Here is a 17,246-nt window from a genome sequence, read left to right as displayed (position 1 = left end):
AATAACAAATAAAAAGTATAGGAAACACAGAAGTACCTATAAGTTTACTACTAAACAGAGTAAAGTAGCAACTGATATAAAATTGCTATTGTGGTTTTCATTTGGTGTGTGTCATCCATCATTTCAAATTTCTGTTAGCTTTTTTTCTTAAAAATTTCTTTTGCTTGGCTTTTTTGTTTTCAAAAATGTGTCTGTTTAGGGAAAAAATGGTAGAAATGTGTGTGTGTGTGTGTGAGATAGCCAAAATGGAAAACTAGCTTTTTATGTGAGTAAACTTAACACATTTATGCTTATTATATTGCCATTTTAAAATATAATTAGACTTATTTTTACCTCTGGTTTCATATATTCTATTTATCATACAATTATATTTGTGGAAAGAAAAATGACATTTTTTTTATAACATTGGGTTTTTAAAAGTTTTTATTAAATCCAGCTGAGTTTTTAAAAAAGTAAATTCTGGGGCGCCTGGGTGGCTCAGCCAGTTAAGTGTCCGACTTCAGCTCAGGTCATGATCTCGCGTTCCATGAGTTTGAGCCCCGCATCAGGCTCTGTGCTGACAGCTCAGAGCCTGGAGCCTGTTTCAGATTCTGTGTCTCCCTCTCTCTGACCCTCCCCCGTTCATGTGCTGTCTCTCTCTGTCTCAAAAATAAATAAACATTTAAAAAAAAGTAAAAAAAAAAAAAAAAAGTAAATTCTACGCCCAACGCACAGCTTGAACTCAAGATCCCGACGTCAAGAGTCACATCCAAGTGAACCATCCAGGTGCCCCAGAAAAATGACATTTTAGATTTGTGCACTTTGCATACTTCACAGTGGTGCCTCTATATGGAATTAATGTATGATCAGAAGACCTGTTTATAAATACTGAGAACCTGAACAATGGACTGGTAGGTGAGATACAGAAGGGAGATTAGATTTGAGAAATGTATAGAAAATAAAAGTAAAACAACTTGAATCTTAGTTGAATGAGGGAAGTGGCAGACAAAAAGATTACTTCACGAGCTCTAGCTGGGAGGACTTACCAGAGGGTGTCAGCAGTATGGAGTACAGTTGCCCCCACTGTGCCATTCCTCTCCCTGTAGATCCTGTCCCCTAGGAGCTCGTTTGAAAATTACACTTTCCACCCCTTTGAGGTCAGTTTTGTCCACGTGACTTGTTTAAACCAATGAACTGGGAGCAGAAGCGTGGTGTCACTTCTGAGCAGAAGCGGCCCAAATCCAGCCTCCTCTGCCACCTTCTCTTCCTTTGGACGTTCCAGGCAGGAGCTGTTCTCTCAGCATGGACACCAAAGTAAAGAGCCATGAAGCAAAGCCTCAGTCAATGACACAAATACATTGAGAAATAACCTTTGCTTTCGTAAGTCACTGTGATTTGGGGTCTTTTTTGTACCGTAGTATAACTTAGCCTCAGCTGACTGATATATGCCGATGAGTTTCCTTATTATCCTGTCAGAACATGTTATTTCTATGAGCCATAGGTATTGACGCCACTTTTTCTCTACACTCAAGACTTGCATGAATGGGATGATATAGCAAGTGAATAAAGGTTTAGAATATTTGAAATTGGGACTGCCTAGTAAATCCTCCCTATGTGGTCAATTTACTTAAAGAATGTGGATATATGGGTGGGTGGGGAGAAAGAATTTATATATATCTGTATATATTTCTTTATATATTATGTTTATATTATTATACACATTTATATTATGCATTATATATAATTATATTTATCTCACCTTAATGATATTATTTGTATAGCAACAGAAAACATTTTTATGTTAGTCTCTACAAAGAATAGGAATATGTGTGAAAGTTAAGAATAAGCACAGTTTATGCCAATTTGTTTAAACAATTATTATTTTTTTTTCTTTCTTTTCTTTTTTTTTTTTTTCAACGTTTATTTACTTTTGGGACAGAGAGAGACAGAGCATGAACGGGGGAGGGGCAGAGAGAGAGGGAGACACAGAATCGGAAACAGGCTCCAGGCTCCGAGCCATCAGCCCAGAGGCCGACGCGGGGCTCGAACTCACGGAATGCGAGATCGTGACCTGGCTGAAGTCGGACGCTTAACCGACTGCGCCACCCAGGCGCCCCTAAACAATTATTTTTAAACCACAATCATTTTTCCCCACTGATCCTAATGTCACCATTTCCCCCCAAAATAAAAACTTTTCGCCTTTTAGATTATAGCCTATGTTTCAAAATATAAATAGGAATATTTGGAGAGAGACAAAAGAGGAAAGAACCTTTGGAGACTGATCTAATTGTACTTGGGTGAGTTACTATAGATGTTTGAGGATGATTAAAATTTCATCTAGCAAAATAAAAATAAGCCGGGCGCCCGGGTGGCTCAGTCGGTTGAGCATCCGACTTCGGCTCAGGTCATGATCCCGTGGTTTGTGGGTTCGAGCCCCACGTCGGGCTCTGTGATGACAGCTCAAAGCCTGGAGCCTGCTTTGGATTCTGTGTCTCCCTCTCTCTCTGCCCCTCCCCTGCTCATGCTGTCTCTGTCTCTGTCTCAAAAATAAATAAAACATTTAAAAAATAAATAAAAATAAGCCAATGACAGTTATTGTTCAAGAATAATGTTTTGTAGAAGACATAAACATTACTCCCTTTTTTCCTTGCTCCTTCCCTTCTTTTATATAAATATATATATTTTTTAGGATCTACATATACCGGGCAGTGTGCTAGATGCTGGGGATTAATCAAAGAATAGGGCAAAGCCTGTCCCTGACTAAAATGAATTACATGATTTAAATAGGCAGGACACATTCCTTCCTCATCTAAACAAGGCACAAGAGGGGCGCCTGGGTGGCTCAGTCGTTTGAGCGTCCAACTTCAGCTCACGTCACCATCTTGTGGTTCATGGGTACGAGCCCTGAGTGGGGCTCTGTGCTGACAGCTCAGAGCCTGGAGGCTGCTTTGGATTCTGTGTCTCCCTCTCTGCCCCTACCCTGCTCGTGCTCTGTCTCTCTTTCCTTCTCAAAAATAAACAAACATTAAAAAATTATACAAAAAAAAAATAAATAAACAAGGCACAAGACTTTCAACAAACTTGCTATCTTCACCAACTGAGAAAAGCCAAGTCACCCTCAGGTGTAGCTAGCCAGTTAGAGGCCACTGAAGAAACAGAAGGTTGTTGGCCTCCAATTTGGGTTTTCCCACTGGCAGAAGGAGAGACCGCCTGTATAAACAGTGATTCCAAGAAGCCAACGCCTGTGGCAGAGTACTTTATTAAGTGAAATGGTGGAAAGCCATTATTTAGTTTAAAGGGAAAGCGGAGCATTTGAGAAGACACTGGACTGGAGCAGAAACAAAGCGTGGGGTTCCTTCTGCATGTCGGGTAACCTTGGGCAAATCGTATCTTCTGAGTTCAAGTTCTTCATCTGCGAAACAGAAGTAACGAGATCGGTTTTATCTTTTCATAGCGTTGTTAGGAATATCAAATAGACACAGGTAATGTTCACTGCAAACGTATCTTGCTCTTTTTATTTAAAAATTATGTATTTATTGTTTATTTTAGAGAAAGCCAATGTGCATGTGCGAGCCGGGTAGAAGGGCAGAAGGAGACAGAATCCTGTGCGGGCTCTGCACGGAGCCCAACACAGGGCTTGATCCCATGACCCTGGAATCATGACCTGAGCTGAAGTCACGGGTTGGACCCTCGACAGACTAAGCCACCCAAGGTGCCCTTTGCTCCTTTCATTTTAAATCTTACCATTTCCTTCCCCACCGCCTTTTCCTGCAGTTTTTGTCTATGTAAACAAGTAGCGTAAGTCTGGGTTGGCTCCTCCCAGAACATCTAATACTACTGCATTAGGTCCATCATATTATAGGTCAGTCAGTAGCCAATATTTTTTTTTTTTAATTTTTTTTCAACGTTTATATATTTTTGGGACAGAGAGAGACAGAGCATGAACGGGCGAGGGGCAGAGAGAGAGGGAGACACAGAATCGGAAACAGGCTCCAGGCTCTGAGCCATCAGCCCAGAGCCCGACGCGGGGCTCGAACTCACGGACCGCGAGATCGTGACCTGGCTGAAGTCGGACGCTTAACCGACTGTGCCACCCAGGCGCCCCGCCAATATTTTGTAAATATCTATTATTTTTAAGGCTTCACATCAGGTGCTCCAAGAGACACAAAAGCAAATGGCACAACTGCTTGGGCATGACAGAAACTCTAGTTTTTGCTTTGGTTTGTTTTTTAAGATTTTATTTTTGGGGCGCCTGGGTGGCGCAGTCGGTTAAGCGTCCGACTTCAGCCAGGTCACGATCTCGCGGTCTGTGAATTCGAGCCCCGCGTCGGGCTCTGGGCTGATGGCTCGGAGCCTGGAGCCTGTTTCCGATTCCGTGTCTCCCTCTCTCTCTGCCCCTCCCCCATTCATGCTCTGTCTCTCTCTGTCCCAAAAATAAATAAATAAAAAACGTTGAAAAAAAAATTAAAAAAAAAAAAAGATTTTATTTTTGAGTAATCTCTATACCCAATGTGGGGCTCAAACTTACAACCCTGAGATCAAGAGTTACAGGCTCTATGCTTGAGCCAGCTGAGTGACCCCAGAAGCTCTAGTTTTAAGAATTTATCCCAAGGGATGGGGCGCCTGGGTGGCTCAGTTGGTGAAACATCTGACTCTTCATTTCAGCTCAGGTCATGATCTCAGGGACTGAGTCCCACGTCAGGATTGTGCTGGCAGCATGGAGCCTGCTTGGGATTCTCTCTCCCTCTCTCTCGGCCTGCCCCATTCAAAATCAATAAATAAACTTAATAAAAAAAAAAAAAAAAAAGAATCTATGCCAAGGGGATAATGGTACACGACTGAAAAAGTTTAAAATGGAAAACATGTCTTACAATATTTTTGTAATAGATAACGGAGAATAAACTAAACTATTACGCAAAAGAGATTGGTTAAATATGTTCTGAAGTATCGGTAGCATAGAATAATAAGCAGTCATTTAAAAAGACTATGTAGATCGCTGTAACAATTGAAAAAAGAGGTACAAAAAATAAATGTTCCTCTTTTTCTAACTTCTATACATCAATCCATGTATCTATATGAAAAAATTGGCAACACTTCTGAGTGTCAATTCTCTTTTTACACTCTCTTGTGGTGTGATTCACTTACAACAAATAAGCATCATTTCTACAAAAACAATAAAGCTATTTTTTAAAATCTTTAATATGTATTTATTTTTGAGAGAGAGAAAGAGACAGAGTGTGAGCAGGGGAGGGGCAGAGAGAGAGAGGGAGACACAGAATCTGATGCAGGCTCCAGGCTCTGAGCAGGACACGGGGGCTCGAACTCACAAACTGCCAAGACCATGACCTGAGCTGAAGTCAGACACTAACTGACTGAGCCACCGAGGTGCCCCCAAGAAAGCTATTTTCAAAGAATTGAAAGAAAGTGAATGCCATAGGACTAGGCTTCAAGAATTCACAAGCAAAACTAGTGTAAACACACAACTCGTTAGGGCTAAGTGTGATGAAAAGAACAGCGTGGAGTCTCCTAAAGATAAAGGGAGATGAATAAGAACATCAAGCCAGGCAGAGATAGGAAAAGTATTTTTATTTTATTGTTAATTTCATTATATTTATTTTATTTTACCTTATTTTAGAGAGGAGGGAGGGGCAGAGAGAGAGGGAGAGAGAATCCTGAGTAGGCTCCTCATTGTTAGCACGGAGCCCGTCGCAGGCCTTGATTCCACAATCCTGAGATCATGACCTGAGCTGAAATCAAGAGTCAGATGCTTAACCCACTGAGCCACCCAGGTGCCCTTAAAAAAGTATTTTAGGCAGAAAGGACAAATAGAGGGGCATCTGGGTGCCTCAGTCAGTTAAGTGTCTGACTTCAGCTCAGGTCACGGTCTTGCAGTTTGTGAGTTTGAGCCCCGCATCAGGCTCTGTGCTGACAGCTCAGAGCCTGGAGCCTGCTTCAGATTCTGTGTCTCCCTCTTTCTGCCCCTCCCCCACTAATGCTGTCTCTCTCTCTCTCTCTCTCTCTCTCCCTCTCTCTCTCAAAAATAAATAAACATGAAAAAAATTTAAAAAAAGAAAAGAAAGGACAAACAGAGTAAGTTATTGGGATGGAAACATGCTCTAACTCGCTTATCATAAGTACACTCTTGTCAGAGAACAAAAAGTCAGTCGAGGAAATCTGAAGATCTAATTGTCTTTATTAAGTGATTCATGAGTGGGGCGGCGTCCCACCTAGCAAGCAGAGGGGAGCTCTGAGGAGGTGTAAAAACAGAAGGTTTTCATAGGAAGGAGGTTGTTAACAAAAGAAGTTAACGAAAGAAAAGACTGTTCCAGACAAGGCCACATTCCTTTAGGGAGAAGGGCAGGGGTCTTATTAGATGGATTACCTCATTTTGGGGGGAGATGGAGAGGGCCCGTGTGATAGATTGCCTCATTGGTACTGATCAGAAAATTCTTGACTGACTGCCTAAGACATATATTTCTGCGGGAAGCTGAAACTGCAATTGGTTAGGTATGATGCCCAGATTTGGTGACTTAGCCTAAGTAACACCATTTTGGGCCTGTGGTTTTCTTTCTAACACTGTAAATGGAAAAGTTCGCTATCAGGTTGGAAAGTTTAAGGCCATATCAGATGAAGAGTTTGGGCCTTTGCTGAGCTGACGATGAAAAGTGGTGATATTTTAGGTGAATGATATACTCAGATTGCACGGCATAAAATTTTAGTCTTGCGTGGATGCCTTGGTGTAGCTCCTGGCAGTACAACACTTAGAGGAAAGACCTTATTTCTGAGCCTATTCCCAGGGCTAACAAAAGCTTCCACCCTTGGAGATCAGGGGTCCGAGGAAGGATGCTGTGGTGCCTTATTTCAGGAACAGTGGATGCACTTGGCCGTGTAAGCTGGTACTCATACAATACATGTGTTCAAGGCCCCCGTCACCAGCTAGACCACAAGACCTGACATATACTGTCCACTTTCTTGTACTCACTAATGTTTGTCCCACATTTTCCTTAATCCCTTTTCTCCAGCTTAACTCTTAACGCAGGCAAATGGAACCAGAAACCACCTCTCAGGTGATGGCAACTGCCCTGACAAGCAAGGTCTCCAGCTGGCCCAGACCACCCAGACTTTCTTTCTTCTTTCTTTCTTTCTTTCTTTCTTTCTTTCTTTCTTTCTTCCTTCCTTCCTTCCTTCCTTCCTTCCTTCCTTCCTTCCTTCCTTTCTCTCTACATTTATTTATTATTGAGATACAGAGAGACACAGAGCATGAGCAGGGGAAGGGTAGAGAGAGGGGGAGACACAGAATCTGAAGCAGGCTCCAGGCTCTGAACTGTCAGCACACAGCCTGACACAGGGCTTGAACTCACAAACTGCGAGATCATGACCTGAGCTGAAGTCGATCGCCTAGCCAACCAAGCCACCCAGGCGCCCCCAGACTTTCTGGGCTAAACCCATTTGGTGCCTATGCAGATGGACCATGGAGTGACGTATGGAATGACCTACCATTACTTTTACATCATTATAATACTAAAATGTCCACCCAAGGAGAAGCCTCAGCCTCACTTACATAACATACAATGTGTAGGCACGTTTCCTTAAGGCCCATTCAGGACCTTATGCCCATCTTTACATACAACGACAAGCCTTCCCTATCTAAATATTCATCCTAACCCTAAACAAAAAGAACCCATTCACCCTCTCCAGGAGAGCCAGGCTTTGGAACCCATTCTGTGATTTCTTTGTTTACCGCAAATAAGAGTTTTCTTTGTACAACAACTCAACCTGGGGCAGTTTCTGACTCAGTAGGGAGAGAACTCACCTTGGTTGGTTTGGTTACACCATCACATTAGAGGATGTAGCCTGGACTAGGAAAAAGGAAGCCAGTTTGATTTATAGATATTAGGCCTTTAGATATATGGTGTATCAGCCTTCACTAGTACTCTTGTGCTGAGTCCTGCAAATATTAGTGGCCAGACTGTAGAACAGATGATTGATAAGCACATAGTAGATGATCGATAAGCTTTTGGGAATGAATACTTGGCAACAATGAACACAGTAACTCAAACTGGGGAATAAGGACGGAGAGTAGACCAACTTGGCCAGTATTTCCAAGAGACAAACTCTTCTGCTATACTTCCAACTCAGTATCGTCAGTTAAACAGCATAAATTTAGTTATTTGGAAGAGAGTTGGTAAGCCACGTTCAAGTTATTATATTTAGAATATTTATTTTATTTAGAAATTTAAATTTAATAATGACACAAGAAATAGCAAATGTATCTCCTTTCTTTGCTCTAAAAGCAGAAGTGTAAATATTTATCTCAGTTAACCATTTATTTGTGGACACTCCTACCAAAGAAACTTGCCAGAAGCCTGGGCATAAAAACCCTTGATTCAATCAGGCCTGAATCACTGACTCATTGTGTATGACCTGGGGCAAGTCACTTGACCTCTCAGAACATTCAGCAGGAAACACAGGTGTAAAGCAAGAGTGTGCCGAAAACCAGATGCTCCATCTAAGTTGGCTTCATTTGGTAAATACGTCGTGGAAGAAAAAGAACATTGAATTCTTTCAAAGAAGTATTTTATTTTATTTATTTTAATGTTTTTTATTTATTTTTGAGACAGAGAGAGACAGAGCATGAACGGGGGAGGGGCAGAGAGAGAGGGAGACACAGAATCGGAAGCAGGCTCCAGGCTCTGAGCCATCAGCCCAGAGCCTGACACGGGGCTCGAACTCGCGGACCGCGAGATCGTGACCTGAGCGGAAGTCGGACGCTTAACAGACTGAGCCACCCAGGTGCCCCACAAAGAAGTATTTTAAATTTGGCATTTAATTCTTAAACATGGGGCTTCTTAGAACTTGGTGAATACTTAGATAGCAAATTCCTTATGAACTGCATACTTACTTCTGGTACTCAACTTTATTGTAAAAGGATTTTCTTTAGGAATTAAAAACCAAATCTGCAGCTTTTAAATCTTTGAGATTTGCAGATTTTGAACTTTTTGAAATCTGATCAATGCTAGTGATGAAGTTTTGGGGTCCTGGGGGGTTTGTGGGGTCTGGAGCCGATGGCCAAGAAAGAATTCCTGAAGACGTCTTTGGTGCAAAAAAGGTGATTTTATTAAAGCATGGGGACAGGACCAAGGGGCAGGAAGAGTTGCATGGGATCCTGATGGGTAACTCTTTACATGCCCTCAGGTTGGGAGGGGGTCAGGGATAGAGTAAGTCCCTAAGAATTTTGGAAGCAAAGTTTCCAGGACCTTGAGGGATTACCTGTTGTTAGGAAAACATCATTTATTACTGTTTTGTAAAACCTCAGTCATGAGACCCTTCAGATGTATATCAGGGGTCCATAAGCTTGGAGTCCGATTGCCAGCATATCCTGGGCTAGCTGAGATAAAGGAAGTATATTTAAAGGATCCTCAAGATTGGGATAATTAAGCTAAGGTTCTCTTTGGCCCCTAGCAAAGTGTCATCCTTGAGGCAGCTGAGCTCCTAGAGGGAGGTCACTCTGCCAGTTTCAAGGACTTGTCAATGGGTTATAGGCATGAAGGAATTTAATTTTTCATTTGCCTTAGTTTCCCACATTACCATGCCAAGCACTTAAGCCCCTTTCCTTTGTTCTTGGGCAGCCAGGATTGTCTGAGAAATATCACACATATTCCACCTGGGGGGGCGGGTGTGCTAGCTTGTTCTTTGCCCCTTAGCCTGCCTCATGCTCCCTCATCAGTAAAAATAGACAGGAGCAAAAAGCCCACTAGGACTGGGAAGACTGAATATCTCCATAGCAGCGAAGGAGCAAGTTCTTAGATACTTATATTTCAACCTAACAATGTTTTCAATGACACCAATAATTTTGGTTAAAATTGCTTGCACACTTATCAGAGTTTTAGGTGGATAATTTTATTTACTTCTCACATGAACTTCTAAAGTCAAGTTTTCCTACTATACCCATTTTACAGAGAGAGAAACTGAGGCTTTGAGAGATTAAGCGATTTGCCCAAGACCATATAGCGTTGCCCCGAGACAGGTGGTGGGAGTTTAGAGCTCTCACTTTCACACTTGGTATTACCTTCCTTGGGGTGGAAATCACTGGATTAATATGCCAGCAGATAACGTATTGATTAGATAAGCCTCATCAAGACAAAGATGCTGGCTCTAAAAGAGATATTCTTTGGAACTCCCAATTCAGCTGTATTTTGCAAAAGAGGCATTTTTACTCTTTTGTTATCCAATCACAGTTAGGGACAAAAATCGAATCTTAAAGAGCTATGTGTAAAAAGCCCAGGAAATGATCTCTTCATCTCTAAAGCAGAAGTTCCCAAGCTTCAGAGTGCCTAAGAATTACCTGAGGAATCTTTCAAAATAGGCACGTCCCCAGGACTCGGCTGCTATGAATTTGCATGAAGTAGGTCTAGGGTTTGAACATGAGTCTGTAGTTTTAAAAGCAGCCAAGTAATTAATTGCAGGGGAGGCCGCCCTCAGTCCACACTTTGAGTTCTGAAATTTCTTTTCACCTTGGATTCTTGGAGATACCTGACTTTTCAAAACAAACAATAAGGCTACTTCCCAAATTGCTTAATAGCAGCCTGACAAATTTGGTGTGAACAAACAACAGGTGCTATCTGCAAGAGGTGAGTCAGGACCCGAATCAGAATGTGTGCTGGTTCTTGGCTTAAGCGTAAATACGTAGATGGAACCCTGGCCTACTGAGTTCTCAAAACCAGCAATCTGGGCTGAACTCTGAAACTTTAAAATCCTCGAAAAAAAATGCTATGGGTGAGGACGTGTGCATAATTCAGAAAAATGGAATTCTTTGAATAGCATCACAATTGCTTGCTTTTAACCCCAAATCATCCTGATACCTGTGGTAGGCAGGAAGTGACTAAGGCGAGGCATATGGAGTGACGCCTCTTAATGGTATTTTTAGGACTGAAGGTGGCGGTACGGGTCTCAGGTGCCATTGGAATGGTAATTCTGCTAATTGGGTCTTGGAGCTAACACCTCTCTTGGAGAAAGGTAGGAAGTCTCACTTTACTGAATTGGCTCAGGGTTTTTCCTTCCAAGGATTTCGGCCACCTGCATTTGAAGGCAGGCTTCTTACCCTGAAAGTTTGGATGTTGTTGTTTTTCTAAAAGGATAAAATCAGTTCTCAATGCCTGAGGAAGGCTAACTGGGATGGATTCTTGAAAATCTTTGTATTTCTTGGTTCCTATTCCTCTCAGGTAGCTTTCTCCCAAATACCTAAGAGTCCTTTGAGATTTCCCCTCCCCCAATTTAGGCTTTAAAAAGAAAATTAGTGTGAATCATTAGAGAAAAGAAAAGGTTCACTTAGGGTTCCCCCCCTTTGTCTTCTTTTTAAAGCTTTAAGTATATGATGTAACGAATTAGGAAGATGTGATATTTTCAAAGACTGAATAATACTTCTTTTGGACAAGGGAATTTTTAGTTCCTCCGTGAACAGATTTTGGAGAAAGCAATCTGTGAACCCCCTGAAATAGTATGGAAAAATTTGAGTGAATATTCACTTTTCTGGGAACAGGGTCAGTTTTTTTTAAATTATAAAAATGGGCTCCCTCTACCTAGAAAACTTTAACAACTAGTAAGAAATAAATTAGTTTAGAATAAGAAATACGAATATGGAATCAGAAATAACATTAGTTTATAGAAATTAAGCATATCTTTTCTAAGATTTTAAAAAGCTGGAAAGTTTGTTAATCTTTTCAGGACTAAGGTGAAAATCTCCAAGGCAGATCATTTAAATAATATGGCTACTTAATCTAATTTCACAATTAAGACTATTAGCAACTGCTTGTGGACACAGATATTATAACATCTCCTTAGTCATTAGGATTAGGATTAAAATATCAAAGGACAAGTAGACTACACATTTCCCTTTGAGTAACACTTTCTGCTTTTATTGATTTGTCATGTAAATAATAAATCCTCATTGACAGAAATCGTTGGCATTCAAATCAAGGAGGATAAATAGTTTTGTCCTTTTCTGTAATCTGAGTCAGAAAAATCCAAATTATAAATGTGTTATTTACACTGTATAAAGAATTTGCTCCCCCTCCAATCCGAAATACATAGGAGCCTGGAGGTAATTAAAAAAATTAAAATTTATATAAAATAATTTTAAAAATTATCAAAAAATTTTGATAGACCAATAATATGAAAGTAAAGCTCCCACATATTCAGTGGTTTAAGGTGCAGTTCCAAAAGATAAAGTTTTCTTTCAATATATGTAATTAAATAAACTCTACATTCAATGTGGGGCTAGAAGTCAGTATCTTACTCGCATGCTCTACTGACTGAGCCAGCCCAGCATCCCTCTTTATTCTTTCTTAATGTTTATTTATGCTTGAGAGAGAGAGAGAGAGAACATGGGAGAGGCAGAGAGAGAGACACACACAGAATCCGAAGCAGTCTCCAGGCTCCGAGCCGTCAGCACAGAGCCCGATGCGGGGCTCGAACTCATGAACAGGGAGATCAAGACCTGAGCCGAAGTCAGACACTCAACCAACTGAGCCACCCAGGCACCCCAAGTCATATAATATTTTAAAGATAGTTTCCTCACTCATGGAAAGGAATATTAGAAGGTGGTTACAAAGAGTGTCTGATGAGAAAGGGATTTCCATCCCTTTTCTTTCATTTGAATAATCCTTACAACAGAATTCTAATAATAATCAGGATGTAATCTGAAATGATCAACAATTGATAATTTGCTACTCTGATATGGTAAGATCTTCAAAAACTATAATAAAATATAAACTATCCTCTTCTACCTTTATCAGTGAATCAATAAGTATTTGGTCTTTTCCAATGTGTTTATTCTAATTTCCTGGATGTCTGATAGATGCTTCCATATCTCCCTATATTCACATCTTCAAATTTAGTCATAAACACAGTTAGCCATACCCTTTTCAAAATTTGGTCTGAATGAAAAAGAGAGCCTCAAAGTTTAGCCTTGGAATTAACACGAAAAGTAGTCTGATATCTATGTGATTCTGGAAACTCCTTCACATTATCCAAACTGGGATCTAGAAAACTAAATTCCAGTTCAATCTGTTTCCATTTTTGCACAGCTCAGACTCACAAACTTCTATGTTTTGTAAAGCTGAAAAATGCTGTGTTTTAATCCCTACTGGGGTACAGTCTTAGGGTTTAGAGAATGTTACATCTCAAATGTATATAGAATAAGGACATACATCAACATTTGAAAATCCTGCATTACTCAGTGAAAGGGTATTTTCCAAAGAATCAATTCACAATGTAAATTCATGAATGGTTGTAAAGGATGCATTTAAATTGTAAAGTAAACCAACAGATTTTAATGTAACAGAGTATACAAAGTTCATTCCTATTGTTTTATTTTTTATTTACATCACTATTGTTTCAGATACAACATTGCAACTTACCTTTATAAAATTACTATTTGGGAGCGCCTGGGTGGCTCAGTTGGTTAAGCTGTTGGTTAAGTGTCTGACTTGGGCTCAGGTCATGACCTCACGGTTCCTGAGTTCAAGCCCCACCTGGGGCTCACTGCTGCCAGGGCAGAGCCTCCTTTGGATCCTCTGTCTTCCTCTTTCTCTGCCCCACCCCCACAAATAAATAACATTAGAAAAATAAAATAAAAATAAAATTACTATTTGTTGGGATACCTGGCTGGCTTAGTCATAGAGCATGAGAGTCTTGATCTTGGAATCCTGAGTTTGAGCCCCACACTGAAAAAAATTTATTATTTTTATTACTTAAAAAAAATTATTGGGGCGCCTGGGTGGCTCAGTCGGTTGAGCATGCTACTTTGGCTCAGGTCATGATCTCGCAGTTCTTGAGTTCAAGCCCCGCGTCAGGCTCTGTGCTGACAGCTCAGAGCCTGGAGCCTGCTTCATATTCTGTGTCTCCCCCTCTCTCTACCCCTTCCCCACTCATGCTCTGTCTCTCTCTGTCTCTCAAAGATGAATAAACATTAAAAAAAAATTTTTTTAATAAAAATAAAAAATAAAAAAAATTATTACTGGTCAAGTTTTGACATAGTGTCAAAGAATATCTAAAAAGACTACTAAGATACTTCTCCAGTTTCCAATTACATATCTGTTTGAAGCCAGATTTTTTTATATACTTCAGTCAAAACAATAATTGGATGTTAAAGCAAATATGAGAATCCAGCTGTCTGCTATTAAGCCAGATAGTAGAGATTGCAAAAATGGAAAACAATGTTACATTTCACAAAAGCGTTATTAAGTTGACAAGCCATTGTGTTTATTATTATTTTAAATGAACTAGTAAATATTTTAAAACTTTCAGTCAGCTTTTATATCTAATCTGGTAAATATTGATAAATATAAACCCTATAAGCAAAGCTTTGTGAAGTCTGCAATAATTTTTAAGAATGTATAGAGAGGTCCTTTACATCAAAAAGTTGAGAGCCCCTTATGCATGGAATTGTGAAGGTACTAAATCCTTTTTCTGGAAACTGCCTCTCAGACATAGTGAGCACTTCTTTTGTGATCTGGGAGGAGGGAGATCAGCAACAAGATACTAACTCACATTAACTAAAGTAAAACTCCTACCTCTGAATTTCTTTGCTACGTTGTCTTGTGTGGTTGACAACATAATAAGTAGAAGTTGTATAAGGTAGGAGTTAGGATGTCAAAACCTGAAACACCTGTCATCTGCTGATCCAAATAGCTCATGTTTAAAATAGAAGTTATATTTTAAATTAATTATCGAATGTTATTCAGGTGGTTGGTGCTGTAGATTGTGTAACTGAATCTCATGTCCCCTAATTTGCTGCTTGTGGATCAGTACTACATGGCTGGTGGCCCTAATTCAGGCCTACGACTCAGAAGGGAATTTTGGTTAAATGTGAAGGTTTGGGTGTATCCATGGGCACAGAGAAATATTCAATCCATGAGATTCAGTGAGATGACAGCAGGAAGCTGAAATAGGTCAAATAAATGAGCATAGGATAAAACCTCAGTCAATGCTCATCAAGAATAATATACAGAATAGAAAGCCAGGAGAAGGGTACTGTTTTTTGAATACCCACGACGGTTCAATTAGAAACCACTAGGTTACATTTGGAACCCCTAGCTTACATTACCTAAGAGTAGATTTTAGCCCTACCCTTATCTCCTAATATAATTTGACAAATTATATCATCATAACAACAGTGTAAAGCAGGTATTTTCTTCATTTCTCAACTAGGAAATAAAGGTCTAGTGAGGTGAATACGCTTCCAGGATCACACAGACTCCACATCACACAGTCCCAAATCAAAGATAGGGTTTGGGTTTCAGGTCTCTCTTGGGGCACCTGGGTGGCTCAGTTGATTAGGCATCCAACTTCGGCTCAGGTCACTATCTCAGGGTTCCTGGGTTTGAGCCTCACATCCGGCTCTGTGTTGACAGTTCAGAGCCTGGAGCCTGCTTTGGATTCTGTGTCTCCTTCTCTCTCTGTCCCTTCCCCACTCAAGCGCACGCTCTCTCTCTCAAAAATAAACATTAAAAAAGAAAAAAAAAGAAAATCTGATATATTTAAATATATATATAATATTCTACCCTTGAGGAACTTTCATTTCTGGCTTGAAATTGTACTAGCCTTTTCCCTATTCTCTTGAGGTAGGGGGAACTGATAGAAATGCATGGATATGTAATGAGGTTTTATATTCATTCACAGTCAGGTAACATTTTACTTTTTCTTTATGGGCCATGAATTGCAAGTAAAAGGGGACAAACAACAAATGTGCTTTTGTTTAATAAAGAAACCCAGTTTTACTAAAGGTTCTTATTGCTGGAACTATTAGCAAAGGGGCAGCTAAGTGCTACTGAGCAAAAATCTGCAATTCTGCATTACAAATAATAAGCATAGAAATTTAGAGCTAAGATTGAGTGTTCCTGTGGGGTCCCACAGCTAGACACTTGACACCCACAATTTTCACCGTACCCCTAAATCGGCTTAATCCGCATTATATGTAAGAGTACATAAGTCAGATAATATGGTTTTTTTTTAATAAATTTTTTTAGCGCTTTATTTTTGAGACAGAGACAGAGCATGAGTGGGGTAGGGGCAGAGAGAAGGAGACACAGAATCCGAAGCAGGCTCAGGCTCGGAGCTGTCAGCACAGAGCCCCAGGAGGGGCTTGAACCCACGAACCGCCAGATCATGGCCTGAGCCGAAGTCAGACGCTTAACTGACTGAGCCACCCAGGCGCCCCCCAGATAATATATTTTCAATTACAACTTAGCCTTTAAAAACTATCATACAAGTAAAATTCAAGAACCAGTCTAAGTGGGATGAATCCGGCTCTCAAATTTAAGCCAGTTCCTCAAGAGTTGAATCACCTCAGGCAGTGTTCACACAAAGGCTGAAGCCTTGAAGATTTGTTGGGGAAAATTAGTGAGTGGGTTTCCCCAGACCAGCGTGAAGTCATCAGGCCAGGGCAATGCTTCCCAGAGGTGTAACCGCGGCGGGAGGAGGGGTGGGGTGGGGGTGGGGGTGGTGGTGCGGGTGGGGCGGAAACGCGCGGTACTTGGCAGGTCGGCCCCTGGGGACTGGGTTGGCTGACTACCTGGCCTGGTATTGCAATAAAATTCTTGACCTCTAAGCACATCCCCTAACACCACACCCAGCGCGAACTTGTTGAAAAGCATCGTTCCTAGTTTACTCGACTTTTCTGTTTTGACTTGCTCCTTATTGTCCAAAATACGTGATAAGGAGCAAGACCCCACTTTTCAAGACCTAGCTGAGTTCCAAAGCAGTTCACACTTCAGAGGATCCTTGGAAGGCGGGGGCGGGCGCCGGGCCAAGCAAAGGAAAGGAAAGAAATCTCTTTTTACCCTGCAATAATTACAGCGGAACCTTCAATGGCCAAATTAGTGAATTTGTAAACCCACTCTCATTTTTTCCTAGACAGTGCCACCTAGTGTCCATTTTAAGTCATCAGGAGACGCTTTGGCGAGGACCAAAGAGAAATAAAGAAAGGGGAAAAGAGTAACCGGGAAGACTCTTTCCAGCTTTAGGGCGTTGGGGAAAAGATGGAGAAAAGAGCGTCTCAAATATAAGTATTTTGACTCGTTATCTTCTTAGAAAGCTCGAAAGAAGCAGAAGCCATTTAAGCCATTCCCTTGGAGATGGCTTTTTCTAAGCGCGCTACTTTCGAGTTCTACGGAGCACGATTTTTATTTTGTTATATTTATAATGCTCGCTGCTTGCGTGTTTTATACGTGAGGAGGCCAAGTGAAGGAAAAAAATATAACTATGTT

This window comes from Herpailurus yagouaroundi, unplaced genomic scaffold (assembly GCF_014898765.1).
Source record: "Herpailurus yagouaroundi ecotype Mexico unplaced genomic scaffold, PumYag 186, whole genome shotgun sequence".
In the NCBI taxonomy this organism is placed as follows: domain Eukaryota; kingdom Metazoa; phylum Chordata; class Mammalia; order Carnivora; family Felidae; genus Herpailurus; species Herpailurus yagouaroundi.
Note: the sequence above shows the minus strand (reverse complement) of the source record.